The 12007-nt window shown below is 50.9% G+C and overlaps 1 long non-coding RNA gene across 1 annotated transcript; it reads right to left on the bottom strand.

Annotated features, from left to right (window-relative positions):
• Window positions 1-568: 568 nt before the first annotated feature.
• On the bottom strand, window positions 569-11707 carry LOC115636476. The gene is made up of 3 exons (XR_003996962.1): window positions 11644-11707; window positions 4647-4651; window positions 569-701 (listed from the first exon to the last, which is right to left on the bottom strand). It is a non-coding gene; the product is annotated as an uncharacterized LOC115636476 (long non-coding RNA).
• Between the last annotated feature and the right edge of the window lie 300 nt (window positions 11708-12007).

Below are 12007 nucleotides of genomic sequence, written 5' to 3'. Positions count from 1 at the left end.
GCATGGGATTGGTTTCCTGTCTTTTTTCCTTTGGTCACGATTTTAACTGTGACTGTAATGGGGAGACTTGAGAAATACCTGTGGCCGCTGGTGAGGTAGGTGGCCACCCCGAGAGCACAGAGCTGAACATTTTGCACTCACCTGTTCTCTGCCCCAGAGCCGGGCCGTGATCGTATAGTGGTTAGTATTCTGTGCCGTGGCTGCAGCAACTTCAGTTCGAATCTGGGTCACGGCATCTCTTTGTGGTGGTGGTGATGGTGGCGGGGGGCTATCCTGCAGCACGCTTGGTGGCTCAGCCTAATTGCGTCCATTTGCAAAGAGAGCCAGCAGCCGGTCCCTACTTTCTGCTTGGTATAGGAAGGTTTGCTGCTGAGCTGGTAGGTGAGGTCAAGGTCCCAGGCGGATGTTGTGTGAGGAGCTGTGTGGGCCTGAAAAGGCGGGCTGCTGGACAAGGGCAGGTGCGTGGGGCCAGTGTGATGGTGTAGGGACTGTCTATGTGAGGGATGGGAGAGCAAGGGGTGACTTTAGGTGAGGGACCGGTGCTAAGCCTGTAACCTGAGCTAGGCAGGGGAGAGGGGTGTCAGCACCTTTGCTCGGAAAGCTGGACAAAGGAAGGGGTCGGCTAGAGGGAGTTGGGGGAGTTCAGTTTCAGTTTCGGGCTGGGTAGTTGGAATTCAGGGAATCTCAAGCTGGGAACTAAGCTTTCTAAACCCCAGAAGGACTTAATTGAGGGGTCCTGCTTGTACCTACTGTTATATCCTTGAGGGCAACCAGTTTAGAAAGAAATCACTTGAGGCCAGACAGCAGACAGCTAACAAAACTACCATTTATTTACAGACACAGAGCTCGCCTAACTGACCGAAGCTGGCTGGGCTGTCCCCTAATAATCTAACTCAGTTGCCATGGGAACAAAAACCATGACAACCAAATACACAACATATTTCTCCGCCCTAATAAGAACATCCCCTAAATAAAACACACACTAGACTAGAGAAGGAGGGTAGACTGCCTCCATTCCCGGCTAAACCCTGGGGATTATTTTGCTCCATAACCGTGGGTTCCCCCTAGCTAAAGATCCAGCCGATGAGGAGGCCTTCTGTCTATAGGTGGATTACGGTGAACTTCTGGTGTTGTTGCACCCGAAAGTACCATGGGCTTAGGGTCCGCAGCACGAACAGGTGAGGAGGTGGTATCAGCTCGTGCTGGGCAAAGGGGTATCTCAGCCACCAGCAGTAATGGAGGAGAACAGTCAGGAACAGGTGATTCGTGATTCAGTGTCTCATCAGAAGAGGTGAAGTCAGACCACTCAACTGCAGATGTGTCCTGAGGACTGGCATGACCTGGCAACAGCTGATCTACATGTCGCCGCCAGGTAAGATTCTCTGCAGTCCCGACTGTGTAGAAAACAGGTCCTGTTTGAGTGATGATCATGGCAGGGACCCATTTAGCTCTGGAAGTATAATTCTGAGCCAAAACTGGCTGTCCCGGGCTAAAGGTTCGATCTTTTGCTCTGGGTGCCCATCTGATGACTTGATATTGCTGCTGATGTTGCACAATTTGTCAGGGTTCAGAAGGTTTCAGCAAATCAAAGCAAGTGCGCAGCTGTCATCCCATCATTAGAAAGGCCGGGGATGTCTGGGTCATAGCATAAGATGTGTTTCTATAGGAAAGTAAGAAGGTATCCAGACGCTTTTGAATGGAGTGTTGTCCCCTTGCTGATTTCAAAGCGTGTTTCATTGTCTGCATAAATCTTTCATCTAATCCGTTGGTAGATGGATGATATGGTGCTGACGTGATGTGGTGTATCCCATTTGCCTTCATAAAATTTTGAAACTCCTGAGAGACGAACTGCAGTCCGTAGTCGCTCACAAGTTGTTCTGGCAGACTGAAATGGCTAAAGAGTCCCCGTAGTTTTCGGATAGTACTCTCTGCAGTAGTGGACTGCATTATAGAGAGTTCTGTCCATTTAGAATGGGCATCTACTGCCACCAAGAACATGCTTCCTTCAAGGGGTCCAGCGAAGTCAATGTGAATACGTTGCCACAGGTTTTCAGGCCAGTCCCATGGGTGTAGGGGTGCCCACTGGGGTGCATTTCTCACACCCTGACATGACATACAAGCTTTTGCCTTCTCTTCAATAGCACTGTCCAATCCAGGCCACCAAAAATAGCTTCGTGCAATTTCCTTCATGCGCACTATTCCACAGTGACCGGAATGTAGCTGTTCTAACATTTGTGATCTCAGTGGTGGTGGAATAATGACATGTTTCCCCCACAACAAACAACCAGATTGGACCGATAACTCCGTCCTCCTGGACATGTAGGTAACAAGATCGCGTGAGACCGGAGATATTTGTCGAGATTTTCCATGCATCACCAGGTCCATAACTTGGGACAATACTGGGTCAATGCCAGTTGCCTTCTTTATCTGAGTAGCAGTGATGGGTGTATTCTCTACCTGTTCAAAGTAGAAAATTTCCTTTTGGGCACTATCTTGATGTTTGACTGGCAAAGGCAACCTTGAGAGGCCATCTGCATTGCCGTGCAAAGTGGATTTCCTATATTTGATTTCATATGTGTGTGCTGAAAGTAACAATGCCCAACTTTGCATACGACTAGCAGTTAATGGGAGAATGCTTGTGTAGGGTCCAAAAATTGACGTCAGAGGTTGATGGTCTGTGAGAAGAGTAAACTTTCGCCCAAACAAGTACTGATGAAACTTCCGAATTCCAAAAACAATTCCTAATGCCTCACGTTCGATTTGGGCGTAGTTAGTTTCTGCTTTGCTTAGAGTGCTTGAAGCAAAAGCAATAAGTCTCTCTTCTCCCGAAGGCATAATGTGTGACACAACTGCTCCCACTCCATAAGGGGAGGCATTGCAGGCCAATTGTAGGAGTAAGGATGGATCAAAGTGCATTAGAACTTCAGAATTTAGCAATGCATCCTTAGCTTTGTTAAATGCAACATCACAGGCTTCAGTCCACTTCCAGGCCTTGTTCTGCCCAAGGAGCTCATGAAGTGGTTTTAGCAGTGTGGCTAACTATGAGATGAACTTTCCATAATAGTTCAGTAGTCCTAGAAACGAGCGCAGCTGGCTTACATTTCGAGGTGAGGGAGCCTTCACAATAGCTTTAACTTTTGCAGGGGCCTTATGAAGACCTGAAGAATCAATGGTGTCCCAAATATTCAACAGAGGGCTTGAAGAATTCACACTTGTCTTTGCGAACTCTTAGGCCATACTCTTCCAGTCTTTGTAGGGTAGCCTCTAAATTATTTAAGTGATCCTCTTCATTCCTTCCAGTGACCAGGATATCATCCAGATAGCACTGAACTCCTGACAAGCCACACAAGATCTGGTCCATAGCTCTCTGGAACAGTGCAGGAGCAGACGTTATTCCGAAGGGTAGGCGACAGTATCAATAAAGCCCCTTATGAGTCACAATAGTCAACAGCTCTTGGGACTTTTGCATCTGTAAATATGCTTGACTCAGATCAATCTTACTGGACTTTTTGTCCCCAGCCAGGCCTGCGAAGAGGTCATCGATGCGGGGAAGCGGGTATTGCTCTGCACACAACACTAGGTTGACAGTGACTTTAAAATCATGGCAAATCCGGTGGTATTAGGACTCCATTGTTGACCAGGTGCTCCAGGTCTGCTTCAACTTTTGGCCTGATGGCATATGGCACAGTTTGGGCTTTCAGATATTTTGGTGGACTGTCAGGTTTAATGGTCAATGTCACAGTGATTCCCTTCATACTTCCCAAATCATCTCCAAAAACAGCAGCATGTTTCCTTAGTATAGGGGTTAGACTGGTTTCTTCTTTAGTCATCCGGTGCACTGCTGCTCAGTTCAGCTGAATCTTCCCAAGCCAAGACCTATCCATTAAGGCTGGGTAGTTACCTCTCACCACAAACAGTGGCAATTTAGCAGCCTGTCCATCGAGTTCCACCTTAACATCAATAGTGCCCAACATGGGCACAGCTTCTCCCGTATATGTCTTCAGAACAGTTTTTGTTGCCTTAAGTGGAAGATGCTGTAGCTTTTCTTTATACACAGTCTCAGAGACCAACGAGACGGCTGCACCGGTGTCCAGTTCCATGCTTATAGGTTTGCCATCCAACAACGGGGTCACCCAGTATTCATGTGAGCCCACTGCCAAAGACAAAACATGCAGTGGCACTTCCTCTTGCGATGAGATGTCACCTTGATCATCCTGGGTCTGCTCTAGGGTATGCAGGGTTCCTCTTTTTTTGGCCCAACCACAAGCCTCTTTTTCTTTTGTTTACAGGCACACTCAATGTGTCCCTTTTTGCCACAGTGTCGACACACCAGGTCCTTAAACCAGCATTCTGATGCCTGGTGACCCAGTTTACCACAGCGGTAATATTCTTGACTCTGCACAGTTTTGTGGGTAGGTCCTTGTGACACTTTTTGCACCCTAGGGGATGCACCGATGTAATGCACCTCCCTTGTAGCCAGTTCCATGGAGACAGCAATATCAACATTCCCTCTCAGATCTGAATCTTAGAGTTCAGAAAATGAGATACTAGCACCTGAATCCTCTAAGCTTAATTACCAGCTTAGATCTGATAGCACTGCCACCACACAAAAATATAGTGTTTTGGGGCACTCTGACCTCTCCAACCTTCCCTGGGGACCCCAAGAACCCAGATCCCTTGGGTTCTTAAAACAAGGAGAAATAAACCATTCCCCCACATTTCCCCCTCTCAGAACTTCCCTCCCTGGGCTATCCTGGGATACTGATCTAACCTCTTAAATCACCATACAGAGAAGCATCTCCCTTCCCTTCCACAAAGAGGCAAACAGATTCAAGGAAAACAGAGAGAGATTCTATCTCTCCCCCCTCCCGTCTCCCCCACCCATCCTGGTGAGTTATCCCAATCCCCTGGAATAAAACAAGGGAAACAAAAAAAGAAAAATCAATCAGGTTCTCTAAAAGAAATCTTTTAATAAAAGAAAGGAAAAAGTAAAGAATTATCTCTGTAACTTCAAGATGTAAATATTACAGGGTCCTATAGCTTACAGACACCAGAAAGAGACTTTCCCCCCAGTACCAATACAAATCAAAATATTCCCAGCAACTACACATATAAAAGTTAACCAGCCAGATCCACAATTGCAAATAGAGTAAAACAATCAAAAAGCCTAAACCGCCTGTTTTTACTTACTATTTGAAAAGAAACTTAGACAGCCTGTAGTAATATCTGGTCTCTCTCAGACCCTCCAAGAGAAGAACACACAACGGACAAAGAACACACACAAAAGCTTCCCTCCACCCAAATTTAAAAGTATCTTGTCTTCTGATTGGTTTTCTGGTCAGGTGTCCAGTTCCCTGCTTGTAACCCTTTACAGGTAGAAGAGACAATAACCCTTAACAATCTGTTTATGACAACCTCCCTTGTAGCCAGTTCCATGGAGACAGCAATATCAACAGCCTTCTGGAATATAAGCTGAGCCTCTGTCAGTAGGTGCTTCCATATAGCTTCACTGTACAGGCCACACACTAACCTGTCACGCAGGGCATCATTTAACACCTCTTTAAATTCACAGTGTTATGCTAGTTTTTTTTAAATTGCTACAAATTGTACAACTGTTTCATCTTCCTTTTGGTCTCTTTTGTGGAACCTATATCTTTCAGCAATTACCAGTGGTTTTGGGGAAAAATGGGAGCCCAGGATTTCCACAATGTCATTATAAGATTTAGTCTAAGGCTTAACAGGGTGTAGTAAGCTGCTTAGCAGGGAGTAAGTTTTAGCCCCTACAATACTTAAGAATATTGGCACCTTCTTCGCTTCTGTAATGTCATTTGCAACTACAAAAAGCTCAAACCGCTCAGTATACACATGCCACTGCTCTATATTCTCATCAAAAGGTTCCAGTGGCCTGGTCAGAGTAGCCATGATTTTTAGTTTCACTTTCATAGTCAGTGCAAACAAGCGGGGTTTTTTTGTTTGTTTGTTCTTGACCTTGACTTCTACTTCCTTCTGTTACTGGAGCAGCACCGGAATCCCATCCTTGTCGTCACTTGTTATATCCTTGGGGGCAGCCAGTTTAGGAAGAAATCACTTGAGGCCAGACAGCTGACAAAACTACCATTTATTTACAGACACAGAGCTCGCCTAACTGGCCGAAGCTGGCTGGGCTATCCCCTAATAATCTAACTCAGTTGCCATGGGAACAAAAGCCATGACAACCAAATACACAACACCTACAAGAGCTGCTGTATCCTTCGTTCCTGTTGTCCAATAAATCTTCTGTTTTACTGGCTGGCTGAAAGTCACTGTGAGTCCCAGGAAGAGGGGTGCAGGGCCGGACTCCCCCGGACTCCATGACAACTGGTGGTTGCAGTTGGATCTACTGCACCCCGTGGACGGCGTTTCCTGCGGTAAGTGACTGGGGAGCAGGAAAACGTAGGGACAACTTCAGGGGTGATTAACCCCTGGGAGTGTGTGCCCAGTGAGAAGGATTCTGCAGTAACAGGTTCCCCCAGGGGATTGCAGCGAGCGGTCCTAGGGGCGGAGGAGTCTGCAGCTCGACCCTGGCAGAGAGATGGTGACCTCAAGAAGGGCTGGTGCACGAGGGGTCTCCCTGGAAACCGTGGGGAGCAGCAAGCACCTTGGCCTGCCAGTGGCCAGCAGGAAGATGTATGCCAAGTGCCTTAGGTTAGATCTGGTGGAGCTGTGCAAGCAGAGGGGACTGCGCAGTGGGAGGCTCATCAAAGACCAGCTAATTGCCCAGCTGGAGGAGGGAGACCACTTGAATGAACTGATCCCTGTCTCTGAAGGAAGCAGCCTGGCAGATGCAGTGCAGGCACCAGTGTCTCTTCCCACTGGGAGTGGTCAGCTGGCCACTGAGGGCTTCCCGGGACTCCCCATTCCTATGCCTAGGGGAAGGGCAGGTAGGAGCCCAGCGAATGCCAAGGGAACCATGACACCCCCGGCCAGCAGGGGATCCTCCCAGCGACGCTTGGCATCCATGGAGCAGAAGCGGCAGGAATGGGAGAGAGAGCTACAACTGAGAGAGCTGGAGGATCGTGAGATACCTAGAGAACATGAAGCGAGACAGAGGAAACATGAGGAGAGACAAAGACAGCGGGAACTGGAGGAGAAAGAGAGACAGCGTCATCATGATCTGGAAATGTCGAGGCTGAGGAGCAGCGGGCCCCCGGCTGCAGTGAGTGAGGGGGGGCCCAGGAATCCGCAGAGCTTTGATAAGAGCGTCCTGGCCCAGCGTAAGAAGGGGGAGGACATGGATTACTTCCTGGATGCCTTTGAGATGGCCTGCAAGCTGCACCAGGTAGATCCTGCGGACAGGCTCCGGGTTTTCATCCCCTTACTGGACCGCAAGGCCATGGCATTGTACCGCCAGCTGGGAGAGCAGGAGAAAAGGAACTACGAACTATTCAAGCAGGCTCTGCTACGTGAGTTTGGGCTGACTCCTGAGATGTACCGGGAGAGGTTCCGGAGTCGGTATAAAACCCCTGAGGTCTCATATCGGCAGCTAGCTGTCTGCATGGAGGGATATGCCAACAACTGGGCAGATGGGGCCCAGACGAAGGGGGACCTGGTTAAACTGCTGGTACTGGAGCAACAGTATGAGCGGTGCCCATCCGACCTGAGGCTGTGGTTGAGGGACCAAAAGTCAGAGAACCTGCGACATGTAGGGCAGCTGGCTGATGAGTTTGTGAAGAGCCAGAAGTGGGGTGGCAGGGAGGAGTTCCAAAGGAACAGGCCTACCACAATGCAGAGAGAGAGTCATCCTGGAACCTCCCAAAGGGGGAATAGGGAGAACCCCCTCCCAAGGGGAACGCCCAGCATCAGGGACAACCGACGGGTTCGCGGGGAGCAATGGGACATGAGCTGCTATCAATGTGGCCAGAGGGGCCACATACGTTCCCAGTGCCCCAGGCTCAAGTACAGACTGAGCAGACCGACCCCACACCGGGTTAACTTGATAGAGACCCAACTGGACGAGGGGCATCATTCACAGGAAAAGGGGGCTGGCCGCGTACTGCATGCGAAGGAGGGAGGAGGGCCCCAGGTCAGCTCCTCTGTGGGGCTGGATGCTCCAGGCTCCGGGTTTTTGGTTTACAGGGTGGGTGTGGGGCTGCCCCTCCGGAGAGAGTGCCTTGTTCCCATGGAGGTAGATGGGAGGAAGGTCACTGGGTACTGGGACACGGGCGCAGAGGTGACGCTGGCCCGGCCTGAGGTGGTGGCCTCAGATTTCATGGTGCCCGACACCTACCTGACTCTGATGGGCGTGGATGGGACCCCATTCAAGGTGCCCGTGGTGAGGGTACACCTGAAGTGGGGGGCCAAAGAGGGCCTCAAGGACGTGGTGGTACACCCACATTTGCCCACGGAGGTGTTAAATGGGGGGACCTGGAGGTCTGGCCAAGCAACGCCCGGGGTGCCCTGGTCGTCACCTGTAGTCAGAGTTGGCGCAGGGCACTGCGCCCTGACAACGGGGAAGGTACTCTGCCCGAGACACAGGACCCTAACCTGGTGGGGAGGTAACGCCCAGGGGCACGGCTCAGAGAGGCTGCTGCCTCAGACCCAGCTGACAAGAGAGAGCTTGTCCTCATTCCTGTCCCAGCTGCTGAGTTCCAGGCTGAGTTGCAGAAAGATCCCTCCTTGCGGAGGCCAAAGGACCTGGCCGAGCTCAGTGCGGTACAGTCCATGAGAAGAGTTTGCAAGGAGAGGTTCCTGTGGGAGAAGGGATTCCTGTATCGAGAATGGGCTCCCTCGGGGGAAGTAGAGGCATGGGGGATCAGGAAGCAGCTGGTGGTTCCCCAGATGTTTCTCCACAAGCTACTGTACCTGGCCCATGACATCCCTCTCACAGGGCACCAGGGAATCCGGAGCACCAGGCAGAGGCTGCTACAGAACTGTTACTGGTCTGGGGTCTTTACTCATGTCCGACAGTACTGCCAATCCTGTGAGCCCTCCCAGAGGGTGGGGAAGGCCCAGGACAAGGAGAAAGCGGCTTTGAGGCATTTACCCATCATAGAAGAACCTTTCCAGAAGGTGGCCATGGACATAGCGGGACCTCTCAGCAAGGCGACCCGGTCTGGGAAGAAATACATTCTGGTGGTGGTAGATTTCGCCACTCGCTACCCCGAGGCAGTAGCCTTGTCCTCTATCGAAGCAGACACTGTAGCAGATGCGCTGCTGACCATTTTCAGCTGGGTGGGGTTCCCCAAGGAAGTCTCAACGGACCAGGGGTATAACTTCATGTCGACACTGCTCTGGTGCTTGTGGGAGAAATGTGGGGTCTGGCACTACTGGGCCTCAGCGTATCACCCCCAGTCCAACGGGCTGGTGGAAAGGTTCAACAGGATGCTAAAGATGATGCTAAAAACATTTATGAACCAGCAACTGCAGGACTTACCTCACCTGCTGTTCACGTACAGGGAGGTACCCCAGGAATCTACCAGGTTTTCGCCTTTCGAACTGTTATATGGAAGGCGAGTAAGGGGGCCCCTGGACCTGATGGAAGGCGAATGGGAGAAGAAGGCTGCTCCTGATGGAGAGTCAGTGGTGGAGTACGTCCTGACCTTCCGGGAAAGACTTGCCGAGCTCATGGGCCTGGCCAGGGAGAATCTGGCCTGAGACCAGAGGAAGCAGAAGGTCAGGTATGACCGTGCCTTCGCCACCATGGATCAAGTGATGGTTCTCATCCTCGTGAGGAAAAACAAACTCCAGGCTGCCTGGGAAGGGCCCTTCAAGGTTGTCAAGCAACTAAATGAGGTAAACTATGTGGTGGAGCTGTCAAACCGGGTGCACCACTGCCTAGTGTACCATGTGAATATGATGAAGCCATACTATGACAGGGGGAATGTGGTGCTGGCCATGTGTGGACATTGGGAGGAGCAGGGAGATGACCCTTTAATGGATCTATTCCCTGGGACAAAAGCTGGTTCCCCCCGGAGGCAATTCCCCTCTCTGATCAGCTGACCCTGGCTCAGCACGCTGAGATCAGAGGGGTGCTGCTTCTATACCGACAACTGTTTTCCAATCAGCCTGGATGCACTAATTTGACTGTCCACCGGGTGGAGACCGGGTCACAGCCCCCTATAAGATGCTCCCCTTTTCAGGTCACCGGGAAAACTGCCCAGGACCTAGAAAGAGAGGTCAGGGACATGCTGGCTTTGGAGGTGATCCAGCCGTCTTCCAGCCCTCGGGCCTCACCAGTGGTGCTGGTCCCCAAAAGGGATGGGTCAACCCGGTTCTGTGTGGACTATTGAAAGCTCAATGGCATCACCGTATCTGATGCCTACCCCATGCCTGATGAGCTCCTAGACAAGCTAGGAGGCGCTGGTTACCTCACCAACATGGATCTTACAAAGAGCTACTGGCAAGTGCCGCTGGACACAGATGCCAGGCTGAAATTGGCCTTTATCACCCCTCTGGGACTCTACGAGTTTCTGACCCTGCCATTCGGCCTCAAGGGAGCGCCGGCCACCTTCCAGAGCCTGGTGGATCAGCTACTGAGGGGGAAGGAGAGTTTTGCCATGGTATATATTGACGACATCTGCGTCTTGAGCCAGACCAGGGAGGACCACGTGTCCCAGGTTAAACAACTGCTGGACCGACTCCGGGAGGTTGGGTTAACCATAAAGGCTGAGAAGTGCAAGGTGGGGATGGCTGAAGTATCTTACCTGGGCCATCGGGTGGGGAGCGGCTGCCTAAAGCCGGAACCAGTCAAGGTGGAGGTGATCAGAGACTAGCCTGCTCCCCAAACCAAAAAGCAGGTCCAGGCCTTTATTGGGATGGCAGGGTACTATCAAAGGTTCGTGCCCCACTTTAGCGCCACAGCCACCCCCATCACTGAGCTGTGCAAAAAGGGGAAGCCAGATAAGGTGATCTGGACCGAGCAGTGCCAGCAGGCTCTCCAGGCGCTGAAGGAAGCTCTGGTTAGTGGCCCAGTTCTGGCAAACCCAGACTTTGACAAGCCCTCTATGGTGTTCACCGACACCTCAGACACAGGACTGGGAGTGATGTTAATGCAGGAGGATGAAAAGGGGGAGAGACACCCCATCGTGTACCTGAGCAAGAAGTTACTACCCTGGGAGCAGAACTACGTGGCCATCGAGAAGGAATGCCTGGCCATGGTGTGGATCCTTAAGAAACTGGAGCCATATCTGTTTGGGTGACACTTCACCGTGTACACCGACCACTCTCCCCTGACCTGGCTGCACCAGATGAAAGGAGCTAATGCCAAGCTCCTGAGATGGAGCCTGCTCCTGCAAGACTATGACATGGATGTGGTCCATGTGAAGGGAAGTGCCAACCTGATAGCAGACACATTGTTCCAGAGAAGGGGCCCTGAACTTCCCCAGGTCATTGGGCAGAGTGACCCCGCTCAGTTCAGTCTCGAAGGGGGGAGAGATGTGATGGAGTAGGGACTGTCTGTGTGGGGAATGGGAGAACAGGAGGTGACTTTAGGTGAGGGACAGGACCTAAGCCTGTAACCTGAGCTAGGCAGGGGGGAGGGGTGTCAGCACCTTTGCCTGGGAAGCTGGAAAAAGGAAGGGGCCAGATGGAGGGAGTCAGTTCAGTTTCGGTTTTTGGGCTGGGTGGTTGGTATTCAGGGAATCCCTAGGTGGGGACTAAGCTTACTGAACCCCCAGAAGGACTTGATTGAGGGGTCCTGGTTGTGCCTCCAAGCTCTGCTGTAACCTGCATTCCTCTTGTCCAAAAAACCTTCTGTTTTACTGACTGGCTGAGAGTCAATGTGTTGGTGTTACTAGGCATAAATCTAGGTAACTCGGGAGGATGGTAGACCACAAGTGCCAATGAAGCCCTCCTGTTGTAGGCCTCCATGAACCCATGTTCCTCCATGTTCAACACTTTGTGTAACCTAGTGTAACCTAACGTACTAATAGTTGCAAAAATGTAATGTTAGCAGTTAGTTTTTGGTTGTAACAGCCAGTTCTCTGCTGTAATACATTGAAGCTAGGCTGAAGCAAGTTTCAAGGCCACT

Source organism: Gopherus evgoodei, chromosome 1 (genome assembly GCF_007399415.2).
Source record: "Gopherus evgoodei ecotype Sinaloan lineage chromosome 1, rGopEvg1_v1.p, whole genome shotgun sequence".
NCBI classification, from domain to species: Eukaryota; Metazoa; Chordata; order Testudines; family Testudinidae; genus Gopherus; species Gopherus evgoodei.
This window is presented reverse-complemented; position numbering and strand designations above follow the sequence as displayed.